General features: G+C 44.6%; 1 protein-coding gene and 1 pseudogene across 1 annotated transcript in view; one reads left to right on the top strand and one right to left on the bottom strand.

Annotated features, from left to right (window-relative positions):
- Positions 1 to 3,774: 3,774 nt before the first annotated feature.
- On the bottom strand, positions 3,775 to 22,274 carry LOC129534608 (protein capicua homolog; annotated as a pseudogene).
- The window catches only part of LOC101128796 (mitogen-activated protein kinase-binding protein 1), a 25,733-nt gene continuing 20,989 nt past the window's right edge, over positions 21,405 to 26,148 (top strand). Inside the window, 1 exon segment of the mRNA XM_063707680.1 lies at positions 21,405 to 21,492. The gene's annotated coding sequence lies outside the window, so the exon portion shown is untranslated.

Raw genomic sequence — 26,148 nt, 5'->3', positions numbered from 1 at the left:
GCGGGAGCCCCTTGCCTCACACCGGCCCCTCCCAGGCTGAAAGAGGTCAGCGTGAGCCCCTTGCCTCACACCGGCCCCTCCCACGCTGAGAGACGTCAGCGTGAGCCCTTGCCTCACACCGGCCCCTCCCACGCTGAGAGAGGTCAGTGTGAGCCCTTGCCTCACACCGGCCCCTCCCACGCTGAGAGACGTCAGTGTGAGCCCTTGCCTCACACCGGCCCCTCCCACGCTGAGAGACGTCAGTGTGAGCCCTTGCCTCACACCGGCCCCTCCCATGCTGACAGAGGTCAACCTGAGCCCCTTGCCTCACACCGGCCCCTCCCACGCTGAGAGAGGTCAGTGTGAGCCCTTGCCTCACACCGGCCCCTCCCACGCTGACAGAGGTCAACCTGAGCTCCTTGCCTCACACCGGCCCCTCCCACGCTGAGAGAGGTCAGTGTGAGCCCTTGCCTCACACCGGCCCCTCCCACGCTGAGAGAGGTCAGCGTGAGCCCCTTGCCTCACACCGGCCCCTCCCACGCTGAGAGAGGTCAGTGTGAGCCCTTGCCTCACACCGGCCCCTCCCACGCTGAGAGAGGTCAGTGTGAGCCCCTGCCTCAACAGGCCACCATGAGGGAGGAGCAGGGTCGCACGCGGCCTGTTGGGAGGCAGGCAGGGACTTGGGCCTGGGCGGTCGCGGTGGGGCGAGAGCTGGGCCTGGAGACACCCCTGGGAGGCAACAGCGGGGCCTGCAGACGTTCTTCTCCAGCCGGAGCTGGGACTGTTCAGGCTACTGGAGGCGGGATGTGGGCCTGAGCCCTTGGTTGCAGAAACTTCGGGGTCTACAAACGCCGGCGGGAGCTGAGCCAAAAGAGCTTGTTTGCTGGGAGGCTGGATCTGGGCTGGGAGATGCAGCCAGGAGGAACACCTGTGCCTGCAGAGGCCGCCATGCGGGAGGCAGAGGCCGGGCCTCCTCAAGTCGGCCTCTCCAGACCCACTTGCAGCCTCCCGGCGTCCTCTCCAGGCCCAGCTCTTCCTCCCGGCTGCGTCTCCAGGCCCGACTCTGGCCTCCCAACAACGTCTTTGGACTCAGCTCCTGCCCAGCTCCCAGCGGCCCTGGTAGGCCCACAACTTCCCGAAGCCAAGCTCCCCAGGCCTAGCTCAGGCCTCACGGTGGCCTCTCCAGGCTCAGGTCCTGCCCTCCGATGGCATCTGCAGGCCCTAAACGGCCTCCGGTCGGTGGGCTCCTCTAGGCCCAGCTTGGGCCTCCCGGCGGCCTCTGCAGGCCCAAATCGTCCTGAAGTCGGCCTGGAATTGGGCCGGGAAGAGCAGCAAGTCGGCCTCCCCGGGCCCAGCTCCGTCCTCTCGGCGGCCTCTCCAGGTGCAAAACTTCCTCGAGTCAGCCTCTCCAGGCCCAGCTCCTCCTGCCTCCCAGTGGCCTCTTTCAGCCCAGCCCAGCTCATGGCTCTCGGCGGCCTTCCCAGGCCCCGCTTTTGACTTTTGGCGGCGTCTTCAGGCCCAGAACTTGACCTCCAGTGGGCCTTTGCAGGCCCAGCCTCCTGCCTCTCGAAGGCCTGCACGGGCCCGGCCTCGGCCTTGGCCTCACAGCGGACTCTCCACGCCCAGCTAGCTCTCGCCTCACTGCAGCCTCCCCAGTCCAAAGCTCCTGCCTTTCGGCTACTTTGGCAGGTCCAGCTCCTGCCTGCCAGTGGCCTCTTTAGGCCCAGCTCATTCCTCGCAACGGCCTTCCCAGGCCCCGTTTTTCCCTTCCGGCAGCCTCTTGGCCTCTAATTTGTTTATCTTTCGTGTATAAATCCCAAAATATGGAATTTTGGAATATTTCCACCATTATATAAGTATTTTGGTAGCTAATTTATTTGGAGTGAGTTTCTGCACCATGCCCGAATTTTTTATTTTATTTTCCTTATTATTTGGTGTTAAACAGGTTTAATGACGGTCATGGCAACTTTTTGGCACAATGAAAAATATCGCCCGTGATCAACGTGTTCTGTTCTGGGGAAGGGGGCAAAGGCAGGGTGAATCACTTTCTTAAAAAGTATAGCTCAAGTTGGGAGTGCAGAGGGAATGGGGAGAAAACCCTCCCGCTGCCTGTGTCGAAGTGCAGGAGCCGCCACCCCCATACTCACCTGAGTCCAGCCCCTCTGGGGAAAGAAGGGGTGCATGAACTACCCCTAGTCCACAGGCGCCTCCCTGTGGCCCAAGGCCCTCTTCACACTCCATCTTGTAGCCCCAGCAGGAGCTATTTTCCCAAAAGTGAAAAGCACTGAAGGTCCCACAATTCATGGTACGTACAGGGGCTCGGAGGAGGGAAACTGCCCAGCTTTCCCCCGGCACAGCTGCAGGGGTAGGGGGTATAGATAAGAGGAGCAGGCCTTGGCCAGGCGTGGTGGCTCACGCCTGTAATCCCAGCACTTTGGGAGGGGGAGGCAGGCGGATCACGATGTCAGGAGATCGAAATCAGCCTGGCCAAGACGATGAAGCCCCGCCTGTACTAAAAACACAAAAATTAGCCGGACGTGGTAGCGTGCACCTGTAATCCTAGCTACCCGGAAGGCTGAGGCAGGAGAATGGCGTGAACCCGGCGGGAAGAGGTTGCAGTGAGCCAAGATCGCGCCACTGCACTCCAGCCTGGGCGACAGAGCAAGACTCGGTCTCAAAAAAAAAAAAAAGAGGCAGGCCTTATTCTGTCCCAAACTGAAAGGATTAAATGGCTTTACCTGGGAGAAGATAACCATCCTGCCCTCCATTGCTACCCCCACATACTGTCCATGTTCTCAGGGGGTACTGTGAGTCCTGGGATGATCTTTGGGGTCGCCCACCTGCCTGTGGTAGTTATGGAGACCCCCAGGTGTTGAGGCAGGGCTGGGGTGTCCCCTTCCAACCAGGCTGTCAAGGCCCCAACTCTGGGGCAGAGGCAGTGGCAGGGCAGCCAGGGTTGCGCCAGAGCCTGAGCAGGGTGAGGTGGGGTCAGGCAGGGCTGGGAGTCAGGGCAGGGGCAGCAGCAGTGGACCCGCTATGCACACATCTTCTTCTCCAAGGTTTGTGTGCAGAACATCCTGCCCATGCTGCCCCAGCAGCTTCAGTTGGCACCTGCCCCAGTCCAGCCTCTGGGAACCATGCAGCGGCTCCCAGCGGCCCTGCACCCACCACCAGCATCCGTTTCACCTGCAGTTGAAGATCCGTGAGGTGCCCAGAAGATCATGCAGTCAGCAGTCCCACGGAGCAGCCCGCGAGGCTGAGGCTCCTCCCACTGGACCGCCCCCCAACTGGCACCACTGCTGCCCCTGCCCCTACTCTCAGCCTCACGTGACTCTCGGGCAGAGGCAGTGGTGGGGCAGCCAGGGCAGCGTCAAGAGTCTGAGCCAGGTGAGGTCCGGTCAGGACCCCCACAGGGCTGGGAGTCAGGGCAGGTGCAGAACAAACCTTGGAGGGGAAGATGTGTGCATAGTGGGCCTGGAGGGCGGCTGTGGCCTAGTGGACAGGAAGAAGCAGTGGGCCTGGAAGAGCTGCATGATCAGGGCCGGCACTGGTCCAGGGCGCATACAGTGAAGAGGACAGTGCTTCCTAGGTCTCCGGTTCCCTGAGCCTGTCCTCGGCTTCTCCACCTGTACAGGCAAAGGGGAAGCTGTCCCCATCACACATGGCACACTTGGGGGTGTTGGGCTTTGGGCTGCAGCTGGAGCGTCTTCTCATCTTGCATCTGGGCGTGGTGGGGTCCTCCAGTGTGGGACCCATGTCCTTGGGGTTCCCTCTGCCCCGACCCCGAAAGCCCAGTCAGTTTCTCTTCAGGCTCTGCCCCCCGGGTGGCTCAGCCCAGCTCCTGCCTAGGAAAGCCTTAGTGTTGGGAGGGACCCTGATGACTGAGGAGCCTGGTAGCTCCAGGTCACCCACACTTTCAGGTCTCTTGCACCAGAAGGTGGCAGTATCCATTGGGAGGAAACAGATTGCCTTGGAAGGCGTCCCTCGGCCCCCATCCCCAGGGGTAGGGGCCGTAGGAGGCCCGCTCTGCTGCCTTGACCAGACTCCTGGGCTTTGAAGGCTCCTGGGCCCAGTAAGAAGGAGGTGGGTGCCAAGGTTGAGGAGGAAGCATCCGAGTATGTGTAGGAGGAGGACAGGGTGGGACCATAGACTTTGCCAAAAGCTGCAGGTGGATCGGGGGACCCTGGGGGCTCAGGATCCGGCAAGGGGCGGCAGGAGTAAAGGAGGAAGGAATGACAGGTGCAAATACCTTCCCACCCAAGCCCTTGTTGCTCTCTGGCTCCTCCCCAGAGTTGTCCCCACTCTCAGTCGGTCACCCACTCCTTGAACTTGAGATCAGTGTCAGTGGTGCTAAAGCCATCATCAGCAATGACATCATCACCCCCTCCTCCTCATGGATGACCGTGTGCTCCTCATCACTAGCTATGTCCTCACTGGCAATGTGCTGGGAATGAGCAGCTCAGGTGGGCAGCAGCAGGGCTGCCCACTGGTCACCTCCCTCACCAGGGGCTGCAAAGTGGCCTGGAGCTCCATACTGAGTAGAAGGCTTTGGGCCAGAGTATGATGCAGTGCCAGACACCACCTGTGTCAGTTCCTGTAGTGCCTGACAGTCTATTTCCCTGCCATCCAGGCTGTGTACCCCCCTGTGGGAGAAGGCTTGGGCCAGGCTGAGCCAGGTTCCCTGACTGTGTGCAGCCGTTCTGCCCCACAGAAGCTGCTCCTTGGTATCCGAGCTCTGGAGTGTTTGGGCTACAACTGACAGGAGTTCAGAGGACGCCGCAGGGGCAGTGGCAGTGCCCGTCTCTGATATGCTCCGCTCCCACGAGCCCTTGTTACACTGCTGCTAGCCCCTGGCTTGTGGGCTTGGCCTCTGAGCTGGACTTCTTTCGGTCCTTGTTGCAAGTGGGCCACCTTCACCTGGAAGGCCAGGTCATGGTATTTCTGTCTCATTGGGCCCCAGGGTGTACCACCGCTCGCTCAGCATCTGGCTGATGGTCCGGTTATCCTGGTTGGGGTGACCCTGGTGCGCCCTGCCAGGGCCTGGTGCCGCTTGCTGAAGATCATGACCGCCACTCATGGGCCACCAGATGTGGTCCTTGTCCCATTTGTTGGGGCTGCATCCATCCTTCTCAGAAGATGAGTCCTGTTCCTTGCGCAGGGCACTGAGGGACTGGGCCTGACATCATCTGAGTGGTAGAGGCAACTGGGTGTCAGGAGACATGATGGAGAGGAAAGCATCATCATGGTCATTCTCTGTCTCACTGTCCAGCAGGGACTCCCCTGCGGGGCCCAGGGCTCCTCCTCCATGGTGGGAGGTGAGCTTTTACCAGGTTCCACCACCCCCAAAGTGCGTGGGGTTGCGGGCCCTGGGCTTTCAGGGCAGGTGGCTCCAGGGGGCCGCCCAGGTCAACACTCCCCGTCCCACCTGAGGGACGCTCATGAGCAACAGCTGCCAACTTGGCAGGTTGTTTTCTCTGGTTGGAGGCCACTGAGGGACTGGCAGGTTGCTGGGCCTCGTGTGGCTGCAGGGAGGGGTCAGGAAGGGGATGGGGTACCAGGGGAACACGGCCACAGAGTGACCTTCCACATTCCTCCACACGAACATGCTGATGCCACGGGAGGCCTCACTGAACGCAGGCCTGGGGGCCGAGTACTTGGTCCGGGCAGGGGGTTCCTGGCAGGGGCTCACACCTCCTCACCCCCTCCTCAGCCAAGGTGGCTTGGGCCCAGAGAAGGGGGGGTTGGAGAGGAGCAGAAGCCAGGCCTCAAGTTTTGTTTTTTTTGTTTGCTTTGTTTTTTGTTTTTGAAATGTAGTTTGACTCTTGTCACCCAGGCTGGAGTGCAGTGGCACGATCTCAGTGGCCTTCATACCTGGCTAATTTTTTGTATTTTTACTGGAGGTGGGGTTTTGCCATGTTGGCCAGGCTGGTCTTGACCTCCCGTCCTCAGGTGATCCACCCACCTCAGCCTCCCAAAATGGGATTACAGGCATGAGCCACCACTCCCAACTTCATTCATTTTTACTTGAAAAACTCCGTTAAGCATTTTTTTAAGGTAGACCTAGTGGTCCTGAATGCCCTCAGCTTTGTTTGTCGAGGAAACACGTTATTTCTTCTTTCTTTCTGAAGGACAGCTTTGTCAGACATAGTATTAGTTGCTGGCAGTTTTTTTCTTTCAGCACTTTGAATGTATTATTCGATTCTGTCCTGACCTGCAAAGTTTCTTTAACTTTTGACTATTTGATTATATTGTGACTTGGTGAGTATCTATTTGGTTTCAACCTCTTTAGGAATCTTTAAGCTTCATGGATTTAGATGTCTAAATCTTTCCCATGATTTAGGCAGTTTTCAGCCATTCTTTAAATAAGCTTTCTTTTCCTTTCTCTACTTTCCTTCTCAAACTCCCATAACCTGACAATGGTTTGCCTAATGGTGTCTTGTTGGCTTTCTTTTCTCTGTCTCTTTTTTTTTCTTTTTCTTTTTCTTTTTCTTTTTTGGACACAGAGTCGTGCTCTGTCACCCAGGCTGGAGTGCAATCTGTGGTCTCGGCTCACATTGCACTCCAACCTCCGCCTCCTGGGTTCAAGCGATTCTCCTGCCTCAGCCTCCCAAGTAGCTGGGACTACAGGTGTGTGCCACCACACCCGGCTAATTTTTGTATTTTTAGTAGAGATGGGGTTTTGTCATGTTGGCCAGGCTGGTCTTGAACTCCTGACCTCTTAATCTGCCTGCCTCAGCCTCCCAAAGTGTTGGGATTACAGGCTTGAGCCACCACGCCCAGCCTTCTTTTCTCTTTGTTATTCTTTTTTTCTTTGTCCTCTGACTGGATAATTTCAGAAGATCTATATTCAAGTTTACAGATTCTCTCTCCTGTTGAAGCTTACTGTTGTGTTATATCACCCAGTCTGGTCTTGAACTCCTGGGCTCAAGCGATCCTCCCACCTTGGCCTCCCAAAGTGCTGAGTTTACAAGCATGAGCCACTGCATCAGTCAGTCCCAGCACTTTGGGAAGCTGAGGTGGGAGGATCACTTGAGCTCAGGAGTTTGAGACCAGCCTGGGCAACATACTGAGAACTTGTCTCTATATTAAAAAAAAAAAAAGTCTTTGGGAGGCCAAAGTGGGAGGATCACCTGAGGTCAGGAGTTCGAGACCAGCCTGGCCAACATGGCAAAACCCCATCTCTACTAAAAATACAAAAATTAGCCAGGTGTGGTGGCACACGCCTGTAGTGGTGGTGCATGCCTGTAGTCCCAGCTACTCAAGAGGCTGAGGCAGGAGAATCACTTGAACTGGGAGATGGAGACTGCAGTGAGCTGAGATCGCACCAGTGCACTCCAGCCTGGGCAACAGAGTGAGACTCCATCTTATAAAAGGAAAAAAGAAAGAAAAGAAAAATTCCATATCTGAGTGTTTACTCCTGAGTTTTTGAGATTGTTATTAAGATCGTGCTCTACTGTGATGATTTGGGTTTGTTTGATAATCAGAAAAAAGCATATTCTTTTGGGTGTTCAGCCACACTGCTTTGGTGTCACAACGGCTCATTGGTTTCACAGCTGCAGGACAAGTTCGAGCATCTTAAAATGATTCAACAGGAGGAGATAAGGAAGCTTGAGGAAGAGAAAAAACAACTAGAAGGAGAAATCATAGATTTTTATAAAATGAAAGCTGCCTCTGAAGCACTGCAGACTCAGCTGAGCACTGATACAAAGAAAGGCAAACATTGTAAGAAGCAACAGTTTCTCTTACTATTCTGAGAGCCTTATCATTCTACATCCCATCTTCCTGTGAGATTGTCTTTGTAGCATTTAACTCTAATTGCAGTTCTCATTTTAAAAATTGGCTTGCTTATTGTATATTTTCCCCAACTAAAGCGTGAACTCCTAGCAGGGCGTGGTGGCTCATGCCTGTAATCTCAGCACTGTGGGAGGCTGAGGTGGGTCGACTACCTGAGGTTAGGAGTTTGAGACCAGCCTGACCAACATGATGAAATGCTGTCTCTACTAAAAATACAAAAATTAGCTAGGTGTGGTGGCTGGGACCTGTAATCCCAGCTACTTGGGAGGCTGAGGCAGGAGAATCACTTGAACCCTGGAGGTAGAGGTCGCAGTGAGCCGAGATCTCACCATTACACTCCAGCCTGGGTGACAAGAGCAAAACTCTAGCTCAAAAAAAAAAAAAAAAAAAAAAAAGGGGTGAACTTGAAGGCAGGTCCTGTGTCCATCTTTTCAGTCCTGTGTCCATCTTTTCAGATTCTGTATCCCAGCACTTAGGACGTAGACAAACATGAGGATGACAATCAATATTTGCCAAAATGAAAAAACAAAAGAAACATGTAACATCATGTAAAAGAAGCTGGTTAGGTGGAGAAATTTCTTTACCATAGTCTTGCTTGTGGATCCAGTAGTGACTTTTACATTTTATATCTAAATAGAAGCTGGAGGCTTTGTTGGGGACTCATAGGCATAAAATATTATGTAATTTATTATAGAGTTAAATGCTACAAAGACAAATCTAATTAATAGGCCTATTTTCCTTTTTAAATTCTACTCATAATTTCTTCATAGTTTTTATGATAAAAGGTTGGATTTTGATTAGAACTCCCATGCTTTTGTGTCAGAATTAAAACTGGTATTAGAACAAATAATTCAAAAGCTAGAGAAAGAGTACAATGAGAAGCCATGAGTTGCATTTGAATTATAATATTATGTCTTACAGATTTGGGGTATATGCTAAAGTTACCAAAGTTGTAGAAAATAAGGCCGGGCATTGTGGCTCACATCTGTAATTCCAGCACTTTGGGAGGCCGAGGTGGGCGGATCATTTGAGGTCAGGAGTTCGAGACCAGCCTGGCCAACATGGTGAAACTCCGTCTGTACTAATAGTACAAAAATTAGCCAGGCGTGATGGTGTGCACCTGTAGTCCTTGCTACTCAGAAAGCTGAGGCAGGAGAATCGCTTGTACCCAGGAGGCAGAGGTTGCAGTGAGCAGAGATTGTGCCACTGCACTCCAGCCTGGGTGACAGAGTGCTATGAGTCACCACACCTGGTATGAGCCACCGTGCCTGGCCCACAATGACTTTTACACATGTTGTTAAATCATCTTACAGATTTTATAATTTGGGGGAAGAAAAGTTTTACTAAATGGTCTTTTAATGGAAACTCTACAAGAACCAGAATCTTTGCTTTGTTCACTTATGTATCCATTCCTAGGCCTAGAAAAATGTCTGACACATAGCGGCAATTATTCATTGAATAAATGGACCCAGCGATAGTACATTAACTATGCTATATGCATACATTAAAGATGTAGATTATTGACTTTCAAAAGATAATTAATGTAACTTCTTACTGCTTCTGAACATGTTTGTGAGTTATATTGCTGAGGGACCTTTATCTTCTCATTCTTTCATCTTAACCCAGTGTTATAAAATTGAAATCACCAATATTATTCCATATCTAAAATTAATATCTACCTTGTAAAAAATATCACTCTGCTGCATTTGAGAATAGACTTTTTAGGTAATAATGATGCAATCCATAGGGTTTTTTGGGGGCACAGAGGGATTCATGCTAACAGAACATTTTATTTTCTATTTTCCCAGAGCTGTAAAACATGAAATTAGGGTAGTATAAGGCATATTTTTACTCTTTTTACAATTTTTTCTAAAAAAATTAGTGTTTGTTCCCGGTATAACTTTTAACTTTATAGGTAAATATTTGTCTCTTTCAGCTCCAGTTTTATGTGAAATAGAGTTTTCAGATTTATGTAGCATGGAAGGTTTTAATACGTCAGAGTTACTGATTTTTGCCATTTTCTCAATTATTTCTTTTTTATCTTTAGTTGATTTTTTTGTAGTGACACATTTTGTTTCTAGTCTCATTTCCTTTTGTTTATATTCTATGTATATTTCGTTTTTGGTTACTATGAGAATTACATATAACATCCTAGAGTTATAACATTTTAATTTGAATTTATTTCAACTTAAGTTCAATCACATACCAAAATTCTACTGCTATATATATAGCTCTACTCTTTTTATGTTATTGATGTAACAAATTACGTCTTTATTCATTGTATACCAGCTAACAGATTTACAATTACATTTTATGCATTTGCCTTTTAAATTATGTAGAAAATAAAAAGCAGAGTTACAAACCAAAATTACAATAGGACTTCAAGGTTTCTGCCAAGAAATCAGCTGCTAATGCTATCTGGATCCCTATCTGTGAGAGTTGCTCTTCTCTCTGAGTTTCCAACATTCTCCCATTATCTTTTTTTTGTTTGTTTTTAAGACAAATAATTGTACATATTCATGGGATACAGAGTGATATTTTGATACATGTATACAATGTCCAATGATCAAATAAGGATAATTAGCATATCCATCACCTCAAATATTTGTCATTTATTTGTATTGTGAACAGTCAACATTCTTTCTTCTAGTTTTTTAAATTTATAAACATTTAAATTTTATTACAGAAATTTAAATTTTTTGATTCTGAAAAAGTCATATATGTATGCAACATCTTTTTCTCATTTATTTATATATTTATGCATCTTTCCTTTTAGTTTTGACAGAGATTTTCTATTTTATCATTATTTCAAAAGAACTCTTACCTGTATTTATTTATCAATTATATTTCCCTTGTTTTTTGTAGTATATTAATTTATTTACTTATCTTCTAAAAATCCTCCATATAATCTGTTTATTTTCTTTCCTTTCTATAATTTCTTCAATGATTAGTTCTGTTCTATTTTCCATTAAAATATTTAAATCTTGTATGAATTTTTGTCAGATTAGAAATTTAGGGCATTTCTTAATTTCTCTATATTCTAGCTTTTGACTTTTTTTTCTGACCTAAGAGGTATTTAGAGCACATTTTAGATTTTTTATTTTGACTAATCATTTAAAATGTATACTAATCTTCAATTTAAATAAAAAACTGGTCTATAGTGACAAAAATTACAAATGAGCCTAACTAATAAATTATCAGCTGTGTTTATATGTATAAGCATGCACAGATTTTGGTAAATATGTACATAGTATATTGGTGAGCTTATTTTTATCATTCTTAACTCATTGTGTAGTCTAAACATTGGGGAAAAAATAAAATACAATAATCAGATGGTGTGAATAAGAAAATTGTTCTAATGTTTGTAAACCAAGCAACTGTTTTAACTGCTCCCCTCTTCCTGATTGACTTCTAAAAGGGATTAATCCATATTGGGTCCTATCATATATGTCACGGTATAACATCTCCAGCTATAAAATGGAAATTTGAGAATAACTTTGCTGCTACTCAGATACATTTTATTTCAAAAACATACACTAAGGTGTTGCTGGTGGATCTTTCCAAAAACATATTCACACAGAACTTTCAATCACACTGAGCCATATTTGAACAATCTTTCAAGGTCAGCTCTGGCATAAGCTAACATTATACCATTTAACTCAGAAATTTCTTTAGTATTTGCTTAATGGGTTTATGTTTGATATGTAATGTAATTTTCTAATGCTAAATCAAGTGGTAATTTTGTTAGTCAAGTTGATTTAGTGGCTTGGGAAGAAAGCTTTTAATGTTCCCCTAATTTTTCTTACCTTTGACATGATCCTTCACATGTCTTATTTTGCTTAGTGATTTTTCTTTCTTTCTTTCTTTTTTTTTTTTTGAGACAGGGTCTTACTCTACCACCCAGGCTTGAGTGCAGTGGTGCGATCACAGCTCATTGCAGCCTTGACCTCCCAGACTCAAGCTATTCTTCCACCTCAGCCTCCCAAGTAGCTGGTACTACAGGCACATGCCACCAAACTTGGCTAATTTTTGTATTTTTTGTAGAGAGAGAGTTTTGCCAAATTCTCAGGCTGGTCTGGAATTTCTGGGCTCAAGTAATCCTGCCTTGGCCTCCCAACATGCTGATATTACAGACATAAGCCACAGTACCTGGCCAGTTTTCTTTTTTAAAAAATCTATTGGTTATTAATTTGAAGCCTTCCTTTTCATAGCTGTGCTCCTTAATTGGGAGCAAACATGAATGGACCACAACTTAGCCAATTTTCTATATACGATCCTTGCCATCCTAATTTAAAGGAATATTAATTCTTTCTTTTCCTCTTTCATTCCACAAACCTGTATTGACTACATCTAAGTTCTAAATGGTGCACTGGATGTTGAAAAAGTTGATGATGAGCAAGAACAAAATTCCTCCTTTCAGGAGACTTACAGTTCAATATGGGAAATATAATTTGTTAAAATATAAAAGTGCAATTGTGTTACATGCTGTATGAAGTACATGTTGACATGTGAGCATATAATAAATGGGCTGGAGGCCAGAGGATTGCCAAAGAGAATGGGCCTCCTGCTGAGACGAAAAGTTGAGCAGGGATTAGTTGGCGAAAGTGGAGGGACGATCCTTTCTAGGCAGGAGGAAGAACATGTACAGAATCTCTGAGGTGTGATGCAACAAAGTCTATATAAAAAACTGAAGAAAGGTCTAATGTGGCTTAAATACAGAAGCTAGTAGGAGAGGAGTTGATAAGAGGCTGGAGAAGTAGAAAGTGTCTGCATTCTGCAGGAACTTATATTGTATAAAAAGAATTTCTCTTTATTCTAAGTGCAATGTGAAGCCAATGAAGTGCTTTAAACAGGTGATGTGATTTGATCGAACTTATTACTTCACTTAACAAATATTCATTACATGCCCACTGTTTGTCAGATATTGCTGTAGCCCCTGGTGATACAGTAGGGAATAAAACAGGCAAAAATCCCTGTCCTCTTGCAGCTTATAATGGACTGCAATGTTTAATATGTCAGAGGAGGTCCACGGAGGAGTGACTTCTAAGCAAGAATCTGAAAACAATGAGGATATCTAAGGAGGGAACAAATGGTTCAAAAGCCCTATAATTGCAAGCAGGCATGATGAAGCAATTGCGGTTGTCCTACTCTCAACACCGTGGAACTCAAAGGAGATGGAAAGATTCCTTCTCTCCCTCATATATTTTCTCCCTTTCTGTCTATATATATAGAATATGAGACATTTCCCTAATCATTATGTGTAATTACAATTATATATATATATGTATGTAATATATAAACATATATATATATAATTGTAATTACACATAATGATTAGGGAAATGCCTCATATTCTTCTACTCAGAAATAAGCAATATAGCAATTGCTTGCTATATATATATATATATATATATATATATATATATATATATATGTAGCAAGGTGAACTCACATCCTGCAGATGCCTAGGGCAGAAGATTATAGTTGAGACCTACAATAAAACACTTAAGACCCAGTAGTAAAAGCTGGTGAGGGTTTATTTGGGAAATCAGGGCATTCAAAAGCACCCATGTGTACAAGGGGATTTAGAAGGCCACATGCATGCCCAGGGCAACATGCATCCTCAGAAAACACCTGAGGAGATCCTAAGCTTCCACTTTGGGCTGATCCCTAAGCTAAGTGCAGGCTTGGGTAAGTGTTGAAGGAGTGCCTGCCACAGAGTCAATCTGCAAAGTCTGGGAGTGGTTATTTGGTTTCTGCTATTTGTTTGTTTGTTTTTAGTTCCTGATATTGAAGGGAATCTCTGTCAAAACACAAGCTGAGATCGAGCGCAGTGGTTCACCCTTGTAATCTCAGCACTTTAAGAGGCCAAGGTGGGAGGATTGCTTGGGCCCAGGAGTTTGAAACCAGTCTGGGCAACATAGTCACACCTAGTCTAAAAAAAATTTAAAAATTAGTCCAGCATGGCAGCGCACACCTGTAGTCCCAACTACTCAGGAGACTGAGGTGGGAGGATCGCTTGAGCCTAAGAGGTGGAGGCTGCAGTGAACCATGATCATGCCACTACACTCCAGCCTGGGTGATAGAGTGAGATCCTGTCTCAAAAAATAAAAATATAAAATAAAAAAACACAAGCTGAACACAGGCTATGGACAAAATGTCAGCGATTGAATATGGCAAGGAATACAGTCTTTGCAAAAAATAGTTTGGGAAAGTCATTATAGAAATTATCTGCTACAGCCTTCAACAATCAAAAATCCAGCAAACACTGGGAAAAGGGGTAATCTGATTTCCAAAGTTACCACATTATAATATTTAAATGTCTAGTTTTCAAAATAATTACACAGCATAAAAAGAAACATGAAAGTATGGCCTATTCAAAGGAACAAAATAGATCAAAACTGTCCCTAAGGAGCCCAGGCATTGGACGATTGGATAAAGACTAAAACAATGATCTTAAATATGCCCAAACAGCTAAAGACAATGAAAATCAGGAAAACCATGTATGACAAAATAAGACTCCCCGTAAGAGATAGGAATTATAAAATGAGACCAAACCAAATTTTTGGCATAAAAGGTGGCATAAAATTTTTCATAAAATGAAAATTTCACTAGAGGGGCTCAATAGCAAATTTCAGCAGGCAGGAGAGTCTGCAAACCTGAAGGTAAGACAACTGAAATTATTACGTCTCAGGAATAGAAAGAAAAAAGAACAAATAAAAGTAAACAGAGTCTAAGAGCTGTATGAGACACCATCAAGTGGACCAATATACACAGAGATTCACAGAAGACAGAAAGAGGTAGAAAGAATAGTTGAAGAAATAACGGCTGAAAACTTCCCAAATCTGAGGAAAGACATGACTATACTTGTCCAAAAAGCTCAATGAACTTCAAGCAGGATAAACTTAAAGACACCCACACCAAGACAAATTATAACCAAATTGTTGAAGGAAAAAGACAAAAAGAAAAATTTGAAGGCAACAATATGAAAACATCTCATGCACAAGGGATTCTCAGTAAGATTAACATCTGATTTCTCATCAGAAAAATAAATGATGCCAGAAGGCAATAGGATAACATATTTAAATCTTGAAAGAAAAAAGAAAGCCCTGTCAACTAAGAATTCTATATTTAACAAAAATTTCTCTTTATTCTCATTTGAGAATAAAAGATAAATTAAGACATTTCTAGAAAAACAGAAACTGAGGGAGTTTATTATCAGAAGATTGTTCCTACAAAAAATGCTAAAGGGAGTTCTTCAGGCTGAAAGGAAAGGACATTAGACAAAATCAAAGCCATAAGAAAAAATAAAGAACACTGGTAAAGGTAATTACATAGGTAAATATGTAGGCCACCACTAATGTACTTTTGGTATGGTTTGTAACATCTTTATTTTTCTATATGATATAATAGGCATACACATAAAATAATATCTATGTATCTAACTTAATTGGCATATAATGTATAAAGATGTAATCTGTGACAAATAATAATATAAATGGGGAGGCACAGAGATGTATAGAAGCAGAGTAGTGTATAGAAGACAGAATTGAAACTAAGTTGGTATTATTCAAACCAGGTTGAAAGTGGTTACCTTGGGGTAACCACTAAGAAAATAACTTTAAAATACGCAGAAAAGGAAAGAAGGGAATCAAAATTGTACATTACAAAAAATCAACTAAATATAAAAAAGGTAGTAATTGGGGAGCAAAAAATTATATAACACATATAGAAAACAAATAAATGGCAGAAGTAAATCCTTTTATCAGTAATCACATTAAAGGTAAATTAACTAAAATGTCTAAGAAAGCAGATTGGCATATTGAATTTTAAAAGTCAACGTCCATCTATATGCTGTCTACAAGTGGCTCACTTTACATAGAAGGATGCAAAGAGGTTTAATATAAAATAATAGAAAAAGACTTTCTATGTAAATAGTAATGAAAAAGAGCTGGGATGGCTATATTATTGTCAGAAAAATATACTTTACAAGAGACAAGGAAGAACAATATATAGAGAGGAAAGTCTTCATACAGCAAGACAATATGGCCATAAACATATAAACACCTAACAGACACCAAAAATTTATAAAGTAAACATTGACGGAATTGAAGGGACGAACGGTTCTACAACAGTAGTTGCAAACTTCAATATCCCACCTTAATAATGGATAGAAAAACCAGACAGAAGAACATTCAGAAAACAGAGGATTTAGAAAATACTATAAACCAATCAAACCTAAGAAACATATAGAGCATACCACCAAACAACTATAGAATGCACATTATTTTCAACGGCACATAGAACATTCTCCAGGATAAATCACATGCTAAGCCACAAAACAATTCTTAATAAATTTTAAGAGATTGAAATAATCTGAAGTATTTTTCTGATCAGAATGGAATGAAGCTAGAAATCAATACCAGAAGGAAAACTGAACATTTTAGAAATATGTGTAAATTAAACAAAACACCCTTAAACAACCAAGGGTCAAAGAAGAAACCACAAAGGAAATTAGAAAATAACCTTGAGACACATGAAAATAAAAATGAAACATACCAAAACTTCTGGGATACCATGGAAACAGTGGTAATAGAGAAATGCATAGCTGTAAACACCTACATTAAAATAGAACAAATATTTCAAATCAATATTTGTACACCTTAAAAATTAGGGGAAAAAAAGAGCAAACTAAACCCAAAGCTTCCATCCAAGAGAATGGAAATAATAAAAATCAGATCAAAGATAAATGAAAAAGAAAATAAAAACACAATAGAAAAAAATCAATAAAACCAAAAGTTATTTCTTTGAAAAGGCCAGCAAAAAATGACAAATCTTTCACTAGAACAGCCAAGAAAGAGAGACACAAGACTCAAGTTAATAACATCAGAAATGAAAGTGGGGACGTTACTACTGATTTTACAGAAATAAAAGAAATGACTAAATGCCATGAACAATTGTATACTAACAAATTGAATAGCCTAACTAAAATGGATATTTCTAAAACACAAAATGTGTTAAAACTGACCCATAAAGAAACAGAAAAATTGGAACAGACCTATAACCAGTAAGGAGATCTAATTAGTAATAAAATCAAGGCCAGGTGACCTCACTGGAGAATTCTACCAAACATTTACAAAAAAGAACTGGGTGTGGTAGCTCATGCCTGTAATCCCAGCACTTTGGGGGACCAAGGCAGGAAGATCACCTGAGCCCAGGAGTTTGAGACTAGTCTGGGAAACCTAGTGAGACCCTGTCTCTACAGACAAACAAACAAAGAACAAATAATTAATTGGGCATGGTGATGCACACATATAGTTCCAACTACTTGGGAGGCTGAGGTGGGAGGATCACTTGAGCCCGGGAGGTCAAGGCTGCAGTGAGCTATGATCATGTCATTGCACTCCAGCCTGGGCAACAAAGCAAGACTCTGTGAGAAAAAAACAAAAACTAATACCAATCCCTTTCAAACTCATCCAAAAAATTGAAGAGGAGGGAGCGCTTCCTAACTCATTCATTGAGACCAGCATTACCCTGATACCAACACCAAAGTACAAGAAAACCATAGACCAATATCCCTTATGAATATTGACACAAAAACCCTCAAAAAATAGAAGCACAATGAATTGAGTAGCATAGTAGAAAGATTATATATCTGACCAAGTAGGATTTATTCCTAGAATGCAATAATGGGTCAACATACAAAAAACAATCAATAGAATATACCATATCAACAGAATGAAGGGGGAAAAAACATGACTATTTCAATTGATTAAAAAATGATTAGAAAAATCATTTGACAAAGTCAAACACCCTTTCATGATTTAAAAAAAAAAAAAAAAACACTCAACAACCCAGAAATAGAAGGAAACTTTCTCTAGTTAAAGGCCATATATAAAAACCCCACAGCTAGCATCATATAATCAATGGTAAAAGACAGATAGCTTTCCCCCGAAGACCAGGAACAAGAGAAGGATGTCCACTTTTGCTATTTCTATCCAATGCAGTAGTAGAAGTTCTAGCCAAAGCAATTTGGCAAAAAAATAAAAGGCCAGGCATAGTGGCTCACACCTGTAATCCCAACACTTTGGGAGGCCGAGGCGGGTGGATCACCTGAGGTCAGAAGTTCAAGACCAGCCTGGCCAACATGGTGAAACCGTATCCCTACCAAAAATACAAAAAATTAGCCGGGCGTGGTAGCAGGTGCCTGTAATCCTAGCTACTTGGAAGGCTGAGGCAGAAGAATCCCTTGAACCCAGGAGGCAGAGGGTGCAGTAAGCTGAAATTACGTCACTGCACTCCAGCCTGAGCAACAAGAGTGAAACTCCATCTCAAAAACAAAAAAAAGAAGTTAAAGACACAATGGAAAGGAAGAAGTAAAATTATCTCTGTTCACAGATGATATGATCTTATACAGAAGAAATCCTAAACGATCCACAAAGAAACTGTTAGAGATAATAAAGAAACTCAGCCAAGTTGCAGGATACAAAATCAACTTGCAAAAATCAGTTGCATTCTATACAGTAGTAATGAACAATCCCAAAAGAAACTTAAGGAAACAATCTCAGGCTGGGGACGGTGGCTCAGGCTTGTAATCCCAGCATTTTGGGAGACTGAGAAGGGCAGATCACTTGAGGTCAGGAGTTCGAGACTAGCCTGGCCAAGATGACAAAACCCCATCTGTACTAAAAAAAAAAAAAAAAAAAATACAAAAATTAGCTGGGTGTAGTGGCTCATGCCTGTAATCCCAGCTACTTGGGAGGCTGAGGCAGGAGAATAGCTTGTCCCCAGGAGGCAGAGGTTGCAGTGAGCCGAGATCACAGCACTGCACTCCGCCATGGGCAACAGAGCAAGACTCCAACTCAAAAAAAAAAAAAAAAGAGACAGAAAACAATTCCAAAAGCTACAGTTATCAAAACAGTATGGTACAGGCATAAAGACAAACATATAGAACAATGAAACAGAATAGAGAGCCCATAAATAAACTCTCATGTACACGGCCAAATGATCTCCAACAAGACTGTCAAATCCATACACTAGAGAAAGAATGCACTCTTCGATAAATGGTGTTGGGAAAAATGGAGATGCACATGCAAAAGAATGAAGTCGGACTCTAAGTTTACACCATAAACAAAAATTAACTCAAAATGGATTAGAGACCTAAACTTAAGACCTGAATCTATAAAATTTCAGAAGAAAATGTAGAAAATTTGACATTGGATTTTGCAATGGTTTCTTGAATATGACACCAAAAACACAGGCAACAAAGGCAAAAATAGACAAATGGGACTAGATCAGACTTTAAAACTTCTGCACAGCAAAGGAGACAATCAACAGAGAAGACAACTTACAACATGAAGAATGGGAGAGAATACTTGTAACACATATATTTTGATAAAGGTTAATATCAAGAATATATCTAAAAACTCTTACAACTCTTCAACAACAAGCACAACCAAATAACTTGACTAAAAAATGGGCAAAGGACTTGAATAGATGATTCTCAAAAGAAGACATATAAATGGCCAATAGGCACATGGAAAGATGCTCAACATCCTAATCATAGGGAAATGCACATGGAGACCAATGAGATACCATCTCACACTCCTTAGGATGGCCACTATAAAGAAAACAAAAACAGAAAACATCAAGTGTTGGCAAAGATGTGGAGAAATTGGAACCTTTATGCACTGTTGGTGGGCATGTAAAATGACACAGTTGCTATAGAAAATAGTATGGAGGTTTTCTGCAAGATTAAACATAGAATTACTGAGCCAGGCAAGGTGGCTCACGCCTGTAATCCCAGCACTTTGGGAGGCCAAGGCGGGCGGATCACGAGGTCAGGAGATCGAGACCATCCTGGCTAACACGGTGAAACCCTGTCTCTACTAAAAATACAAAAAATTAGCTGGGTGTGGTGGCGGGTGCCTGTAGTCCCAGCTACTCAGGAGGCTGAGGCAGGAGAATGGCGTGAACCCGGGAGGTGGAGCTTGCAGTGAGCCGAGATGGTGCCACTGCACTCCAGGCTGGGTGACAGAGTGAGACTCTGTCTCAAAAAAAAAAAAAAAAAAAAAAATCTAAACAGGTTCTTTAGGAGTACTTTTTGAGATGGCGTCTCACTGTGTCACCCAGGCTGGAGTGCAGTGGCGTGATCTCGGCTCACTGCAACCTCCACCTCCCAGGTTCAAATGAATCTCGTGCCTCAGCCTCCTGATTAGCTGGGATTACAGGCACCAACCACCATGCCTGGCTAATTTTTGTATTTTTAGTAGAGATGGGGTTTCACTATGTTGGCCAGGCTGGTCTCAAACTTCTGACCTCAAGTGATCTGCCCACCTCGGCCTCCCAAAGTGCTGGGATTACAGGCGTGAGCCATTGCACCTGGCCCCTCAAGGAGTACTTTTAATTCTGCGGTTGGAGCAATAAGAGAGAAGGAGAAACTCCAAAACTGTCCTAATTGATTCTGAGCCTCCCCTCTCTAGAAACTGGCCTGGACTAAGAATAGACCGCCCTGCCACAAGCATCCACCCTGAGTGTTTCTCGTTTACATTGCCCTCTTAGGGCCTCTGAGACTCTCCTCAGGTTCGGTGTTTTCATAGCAGAGTGCTGTCTAGCCTGTTCACATGTCCGCCCTGCATTCTGAAGCCCCACTCTCTGAGCCAGGGGAGATCAGGGACATTCTTGAGCAGAGCCAGTGCAGGGAGTGCACAGTCCTGGAGCAGCTAAAGACCTGGAGCAGCAAGTGAAAGACCCAGAGCAGAGGATGACATGGAGTGACAGCAAGAGGTTAGAGGGCAGTCTCAATCTCACTTGGCATTGTCTAGCAGAAAGACCAATGAATTAATTTGAGGTTAGTTCGTGTGGGTCCTGAGGCCTGCAGACAGTGTGGGGTAACACTACTAATGATGAGAGTGATGAGTGTCTCCCGTGGCCGTGTCCTCTCTGAATCGCTGAGCATTTTATCTTTCATCTCTGTGGGAGTTGCAGCTTAATAATAATAATTAGAGTACCCTGAGCATCGGTGCTTTGTAGAACACAGCATTAAGCCCTGTTTCTGCCTCCTTGGATTGTAGTCTGTATGAACTGGCAGACATTTGGGAGGTGGAGCCCTCCGACAGAGGGGAAGAACATGATAGAATGCAAAGGTCAGGGATATTCTGAGTCACCTAATTGATACCTAACATTCTTTTGGCTCTTGGTAGGTCAGAGTAGCCTTTCCTTCATGCCTGCCAAAGCACAAAGATCAGTGGCCTCACCCAAGTCTCACAGACCCAAGAGTCTAGTCTGGGGATCCCAGGCTCTAGCTTATACATGGTACCTTCCTGGTTTTGGGGAATGCTTGTTCCTCTGTGGCCATGAGTTATGCTTTAACGAGTTGGTGTTCTTTCCTGTGGTACCAGCAGACTGAGCCCTGCCGAAAATAGGTGATGCACGCTGGGTTTTTCCCGTGTGATCAAGAAGCCCGGTGGGCAGAATAGAGGAAGCTGCAGAAGTCATAGCTTCATTCTCCTGAAGACATGGGTGTCTGGAAAGTAGCCACTGCCTCAGGACGGTCCCAGGTACCTTCAGCACCTTCCTCCCAAACACACTCTGTCTGTAACATGTCACTTCTGTCTTCCTCTAACAGGTGACCTTGGAGAAGGTGCTGGGAATTACAGTGTCTGGAGGCAGAGGACTTGCCTGTGACCCCCGATCAGGTTTAGTTGCTTACCCAGCAGGGTAAGTAAGCGCCTTGGAAGAGATCTTGATGCATGGGAATTTATAGCCACGCTAGAGCAGTTGGGATGGGCAGGGATTTTCTGGTATCTTCTGGAAGATAGATACAGGTTAATGTTTTCTTGCCATTTTTGTAAAGAGACGCAGGACCAGGTAAAGGTTCTTTGTCGGGTGCTGTCGTTGTTGCCATCCTGTCCTGCTTTTCGGTTATCTACCCCACCTCCCACACACAGATTTACACTTTATGTTACATACAGTTCCCAGCACCATCTTCAGTAACTACCTTCCAGTCATTTAAAAAACAGCTTTATTGAGATGTAATTCACATACCATATAACTCACTATTTAAAATACCCAATTCAGTCGTTTTTTAGTATATTCACAGAGTTGTGCACCCATCACCACAATCAAATTTAGGACATTTTCATGACCTTGTTCCCTTTTTTTTTTTTTTTTTTTTGAGACAGGTTCTGGCTCTGTCGCCTAGGCTGGAGTGCAGTGGCTCGATGTCGGCTCACTGCACCTCCGCCTCTGACACTCAAGCAATCCTCCCACCTCAGTCTCCCGAGTAGCTGGGACTACAGGCGCACTGCCCCATGCCTGGCGAATTTTTTGTGGAGATGGGGTTTCACCACACTGCCCAGGCTGGTCTTGAACTCCTGAGCTCAAGCCATCCACCTGCCTCAGCCACCCAAAGTGCTGGGATTACAGGCGTGAGCCACTGTGCCTGGCCCCATTCCTATCGGTCACTTTTCATTCCCACCCCCACCTTACCAGACCTTCATCCCTAGGCAACCACTGTCTCCATTAATTTGCCTATTCTGGATGTTTCATATAAACGGAATCAGATAACACTGTATTTGGCCTTTTGTAACTGGCTTCTTTTTGTTGCTCATCCTGGAGTGCAGTGGTATGATCATGGCTGACTGCAGCTTCAGCCTCTTGCCTTAGCCTCCTGAGTAGCTGAAGCTATGGGTGTGTGCCACCATGCCCAGCTAGTTTTTCCATTTTTTGTAGAGACAGGGTCTAACTCTATTGCCTAGGCTAGTTTCGAACTCCTGGGCTCAAGCAATCCTCCCGCTTCAGCTTCCCAAAGTGCTGGGATTACAGGCGTGAGCCACCACGCCTGGCCAGCATAATGTTTTCAGGGTTAATCTATGTCACAGCATGTATCGCTACCTTATTCCTTTTTGTGGCTGAATAATATTCCACTGGATGGATGTAGCACATTTTATCTATTCTTCAGTTGATGGACATTTGGGTTGTTTCTACTTCTTAGCTATTATGAATATTCATCTGTTCTAGTCACTTTGAGAGAGATCAATGCCATAGAAGAGAAGTAGGGGAGTGGGGCTACTATTCTTTCTCTTGCTGCCTTTTCACTCCTCTGCTCCTACAAGTAGGAAACCTCCAACCATAGTTTCTTCAGGCTTCTGGAGAAAGCTTGGAACCCCTCCTGCTTCTGGCTCACTCTGTTCCATGCTGATAGGCACAGGAATGTGAAAATGAGTAGCGCTACTGCTGTACCTTTCTTACTCTACCATTAACTTGTTAATGCCTAGTTCATTCCCCAATGTGATTTTCATAGCAACTTTTATAGTTTTTATACTAGATACGTGATTTGCTTAGTTTTATCACCTCATCAAAAAAGCTTCCTTTATCAGGCTGGGCCTGGTGGCTCATGCCTATAATCCCAGTACCTTGGGAGGCCAAGGTGGGCAGATCACTTGAGGTCAGGAGTTGGAGACCAGCCTGGCTAACATGTTGAAACCCTGTCTCTACTAAAAACACAAAAAAATTTGCTGGGCGTGATGGCGGGTGCTGGTAGTCCCAGCTGCTTGGGAGGCTGAAGCATGAGAATCACTTAAACCCAGGAGGTGGAGGTTGCAGTGAGCGCAGATTTCGCCACTGCACTCCAGCCTGGGCGACAAAGAGAGACTCTGTCTTAAAAAAAAACAAGGCACCACCAAAAAAAGCTACCTTTATCAATCAAGTACAGTCATGTGTCACTTAATGATGGGGATATGTTCTGAGAAATGTGTCATTTGGCAATTTCGTTGTTGAGTGAACATTACAGAGTATACTTACACAAACCCTAGATGGTATAGCCTACTACATACCTAGGCTACATGGTGTAGCCGGTTGTGCCTGGGCTACAAACCTGTACAGCAGGTTACTGTACTGAATACTGTACGTAATCTTAAGACAATGGTATTTGTATATTTAAACATAGAAAAAGTATGGTTAAAATATCATATAAAATATATTTTAAAAAGGCACACCTGTATAAGGCACTTACCATGAATGGAGTTTCCAGGACTGGAAGTTGTTCTGGGTGAGTCAGTGAGTGAGTGGTGAGTGAGTGTGAGTGCCAAGAACATTACTGTACACTTTACAAACACTGTACACTTGGCCATACTAAATTTATTTTAAAAACATACATTCAATAATAGATTAACCTAACTTACTGTAACTTTCTTACATTTTATAAACTTTTTTTTTTAACTTCTTGACTCTTGTAGTAACACTTAGCTTAAAACACAAACACAGTACAGCTATACAAAAATACTTTTCTTTTATCTTTTTTCCGAGATGGAGTCTCCCTCTGTCACCCAGGCTGGAATGCAGTGGCACGATCTTAGCTCACTGCAACCTCTGCCTCCTGGGTTCAAGTGATTCTCCTGCCTCAGCCTCCTGAGTAGCTGGGATTACAGGCTCCTGCCACCACGCCTGGCTAATTTTTGTATTTTTAGTAGAGATGGGGTTTCACCATGTTGGCCAGGCTGGTCTTGAACTAATGACCTCAAGTGATCCGCCCGCCTTGGCCTCCCAAAGTGCTGGCATTACAGGCATGAGCTACCGTGCCTGACCCAAAAGTATTTTCTTTTTATCTTCTATAAGCTTTAAAGGTTGTTTTTAACTTTTTAAACTTTTTTGTTAAAAACAAAGACACAAACACACACATTAGCCTAGCGCATAGAACTACATAGGGTCACGATCATCAAGATGTCACTAAGTGACAGGAGTATTTTAGCTCCATTATAATCTTACGGGACTACTGTCATACATGCCCTTCACTGTTGACCAAAATGTTATGATGTGACGTATGACTGTACTTATTCTATGCCAGGTACTTTTCAAGCACTTTATATGAATTATTTAATACTCTGAGCAACTATTATCACCCTCATATTTTAGAGGAGGAAATTGAGATTCAAAGAGGTCAAGCAGGCCGAGTGCAGTGGCTCACGCCTATAATCCTAGCACTTTGGGAGGGCAAGGTGGGCGGATCACCTGAGGTCAGGAGTTCAAGACCAGCCTGGCCAACATGGTGAAATCTTGTCTCTACCAAAATACAAAAATTAGCCTGGCGTGATGGCGGGTGCTGGTAGTCCCAGTTACTCGGGAGGCTGAGATGGGAGAATCGCTTGAACCTGGGAGACGGTGTTTGCAGTGAGCCGAGATCGCGCCACTGCACTCCAGCCTGAGCGGCTGAGCAAGACTCCATCTCAAAAAAAAAAAAAAAAAAAAAGAGGTTAAGCAGGCAGGGTGCAGTGGCTTTGGGAAGCCAAGGTGGGAGGATTGCTTGAGACCAAGAATTTGAAACCAGCCTGGGCGACATAGTGAGAACCCTGTCTCTACCAAAAAGTAAAAATAAAAAAAATTAGCTGGGTATGGTGGCATGTGCCTGTAGTCCTAGCAACTGGGGAGGTTGAGGCAGGAGGATTGCTTGAGCCCAGGAGGTGGAGGCTGCAGTGAACTATGATCGTGCCATTGCACTCCAGCTTGGGTGACACAGTGAAACCCTGCCTCTTTAAAAAACCAAAAGGGTTAAAGAGTTTGCTTGAGGTAACATAGCTAGTGTGTGTAATGGGGTTCTAACCCAAGTAGTATGACTGTAGAGCTCTGATTGTTAAAATGGCACAGAGTGGGGGAAGACCACACTGTTTTTTTTGAGACAGACTTTCATTCTTCTTGCCCAGGCTGGAGTGCAATGGCACGATCTCAGCTCACCGCAACCTCCGCCTCCTGGGTTCAAGCAATTCTCCTGCCTCAGCCTCCAGAGTAGCTGGGATCACAGGCATGTGCCATCATGCCCAGCTAATTTTGTATTTTTAGTAGAGATGGGGTTTCTCCATGTTGGTCAGGCTGGTCTCGAACTCCCGACCTTAGGTGATCTGCCCACATTGGCCTCCCAAAGTGCTGGGATTACAGGTGTGAGCCACTGTGCCCGGCCACTTTCTGCTTATTGTTAACAAATTGCTTTTCCTCTAAGCTGCCTACCTGCCCTTTGAATGAGAAGAGCCCCATTTATGGGCAGCTCAGTCTGTGCAAGGGAGACTTCTGCCCCTGGGTTTGGGGTCAGTGTCTCTCCCAGGTGGTCCTCTGGTGTTTGATGGCTGCAGTAAGGGTGCTGTGGGAGCCACACGGGCTCTGCCTGGCGAAGGCTGGGCTAGGCTCCATTTTCCCCTAGAGAAGCAAGTTGATGGAAAGACCTCTCTACTGGATAAGTTTGTGCAGCCTGCCTCAGGGGAATTCCACTTGTTCTTGCCTCTGCCTGGGAAAGCCAGGTTCCCTCTTGTTGGAGGTGGGGCTGGGGTAGCACAGGCAGAAGAGGCCTTGGGGTGCTGCTTGGTGCATGCTGAGCCCTGTGTCCCT

Source organism: Gorilla gorilla, chromosome 1 (genome assembly GCF_029281585.2).
Source record: "Gorilla gorilla gorilla isolate KB3781 chromosome 1, NHGRI_mGorGor1-v2.1_pri, whole genome shotgun sequence".
Taxonomy (NCBI): Eukaryota; Metazoa; Chordata; class Mammalia; order Primates; family Hominidae; genus Gorilla; species Gorilla gorilla.
Note: the sequence above shows the minus strand (reverse complement) of the source record. Positions and strands in the feature narration are given on the sequence as shown.